The sequence below is a fragment of the Nicotiana sylvestris genome, chromosome 10 (genome assembly GCF_000393655.2).
Source record: "Nicotiana sylvestris chromosome 10, ASM39365v2, whole genome shotgun sequence".
Taxonomy (NCBI): Eukaryota; Viridiplantae; Streptophyta; class Magnoliopsida; order Solanales; family Solanaceae; genus Nicotiana; species Nicotiana sylvestris.
Window position 1 is genome coordinate 154,957,111 of NC_091066.1, and position 2,860 is coordinate 154,959,970.

A 2,860-nucleotide genomic window follows, 5' to 3' on the forward strand; every position below is an offset into this window, starting at 1 on the left:
ACAATTGAATAGTAGCTACGAATGGTAATGAAAACATTTTATTTTTATGCATTTATGTATTTCGCCTTAGTTGTATTCGTTGTGCGAACAAATACAGTAGATACAACCTTTGTATAGAATACAGATGTATACAGAGTACAAGAATACAACATGTATGCATTGTATACACCCTTGTATTTCACGTTGGTTATAGTTGATATATATTATATTCGTTGCACGAATGAATACAATTGATACACGTTGTATTCATTGCACGTTTGAATACAAGTTAGAATAGTAACTGCGAATGGTAATTAAGCAAATTATAGTTATAAGGCTCTAAATTATAGTGATTTATGAAAATTACTCTTAAATTAAATTATGAAAAGTAGTGTATATAATTTAAATTCATGTTAAAAGTTATATCTCCAATAAAGCCCAAATATGATAGACCAAACCTAATATGTAAAAATTGCACGGGGCGCCCTATTTGGTCGCCCCCATTTAGCCTATACCCATTTTTTTAAAATATTTTAACTTGTACCCACTTTTTAAACAACTTCAGCCCCCTTTCTCCACCTCCTTCCCCCAGTGATCTCCATATCTCTCCGAAACTTAACATTGATGTAACAATGAAACGTCTGTGTTTTCTTTTTATTCTTCTTTTTTTTCCCTCATAGCTAGGACACTAGTGTTGTAGGAAACAAAGAATGATAAAAGCACAAACATCTGAATAAATATACTACTTTAATTTGCTTACGTTGATCTATCAAAATGATCTAGCAGCTGAAAGAAGACAAAAAATATTTTCATTGTTTGTCTCTCCAAATCCCTGAACGCTGAACATGAGCATTTCTGTTCTCAACTGATGATAACCTTTGTTCCATCATTTTAATTAGGTCAACAGACAATTGTGGTTGCTGCAACTCTTCTGTAGAATATAAACGAACAAGATTGAAAACAGTAGGGATTCTTCTTCTACTCGTCGTTGTCACTGTAGATGTAGAGAGTGTAGTAGTACATACTCAAGGGTTTTAAAAACTTCGCTAGTTACAAACAAAAAGTTCAGCTTTAGAGCCGAAGTTCGCGAGTTACAAAACAAAAACTTCAGCTCTAGAGCTGAAGTTCGCCAGTTACAAAAACAAAAACTTCAGCTCTAGAGCTGAAGTTCGCCAGTTACAAAACAAAAACTTCAGCTCTAGAGCTAAAGTTCACGAGTTACAAAACAAAAACTTCAGCTCTAAAGATGAACTTCTGGCCCGGCTATTAGAATGCTGAAGTTTTGCGTGATTGCCTTTGCTACTTCAGCCCCGTATGCTGAAGTTATGCGAAAAAGCGGGTACCCTTGCAATTTTTTTTTGCAAAGCGAGCACAAGTTAAAATGTGACACAAAAAGCGGGTATAGATATAAATGTCTCACCTAATACAGATTGTACAATTTTATTGGGCTAAGAGCCCTAATTTATTTGGGCCTTATTAAACTACAACTGTCAGGAAAATCAGAAATATATCAAAAGTACGTAAAAACGATAAATGGCCCATGCAGGTCTCAAACCTGCGACCTTCGCGTTATTAGCACGACGCTCTAACCAACTGAGCTAATGGGCCAATTGGTAATTACTTTAAACAATATCATAATAAAGAATGTTTGTAAATACACCAAATTATTAGTTTACCTTTTTTTTGGGTGTCTCTATTATTGTGCATATATCAAAAAATACCTATCGAGTAATCCTCAAAAAATATTTTTCTCTCTATCATTTTGATTAATTATACGTTAATTATTCTGTACCTATCTTTTGCTAATTCTAAGTATATATCACTATATGCTTCTTTTGAGTTTCAAATGTGCTGAAATATTCAACACATTTTAAAAGGGATATTCACTACTTTGAATCAAAGTACTATAATAATTAGTTACAAACACAAATTTTCACAATATCCAAACGCCCACTAACTCTAACGTAAAATTCTTTAAATTTAAAAGAAAAAAATAAAACCAAACGCCATTGTGCTGGACATCCAAAAAGCTTGGAACTTGGAATTTTTTTTTCATTTGTTTTTTTCATAAAGAGTTCTTTAAGGATGTTGAAATGAGACGGCTATAACAAGGACGGTGGTGGAGTAATACAGTTTTAATTAGAGATTTTGGGTTCGAGCAGTATGAAGTCGTCTTTATTAAGGAGAGCGTTACTCTCTAATATGAGATTTTTTGGTGTGAATCTAATTTAGTCAGTCTTCATGCAGGTACCGACCATCAGGCGGGCGAGAAATTTAAAAAAAATGAAACCCCTATTAAGATACCTTGAAAATTGCTTCCTAACTACTACTACTACTTGTGTGAATTCTAATAGAGGATTAAGACTTATTATAATCATTTAATTTTATAGGTATGTTTCTATATGGTTCCAGTATTAAACAGGCAATGTTATATTTTCTATGCTAATATACGGATATATTGGATCATTATGAGTCCTATAAACATGGTTTCTAAGTGATTCTGATTTCCAGCATTATATATAAGCAGTGTTCAAGCGAATTTGCAAATCCTATGGTCATGATTTCTAATCGATTCTGGTTTCTAATAGTACACGGGCAGTATAGCAATTTCTGGATTAGCGCATAGGCAAATTGAATGCTGCAGGTTCTATAGAAATAATATCTATTCGTTTCGCGTAAAAAGTTAGTGAAAACAATCCTAATTCTGGATTACTAATGCTGTTTTTATAGGCATGCATCTTAAACGGACGACAATGTAATAGGAAATAATCAGAATAGTTGATTAGAATATTAGAACCCTATAACCACGATATCTAAACAAGCAACATACTAAAAGCAAATGATAGATTGATTGAAGTCATATAGACATGATATCTAGATA

The 2,860-nt window shown here is 32.9% G+C and overlaps 1 non-coding gene across 1 annotated transcript; it reads right to left on the bottom strand.

Annotated features, from left to right (window-relative positions):
• Positions 1 to 1,513: 1,513 nt before the first annotated feature.
• On the bottom strand, positions 1,514 to 1,587 carry TRNAI-AAU (transfer RNA isoleucine (anticodon AAU)). The gene has a single exon. It is a non-coding gene; the product is annotated as a tRNA-Ile (tRNA).
• Positions 1,588 to 2,860: the final 1,273 nt, after the last annotated feature.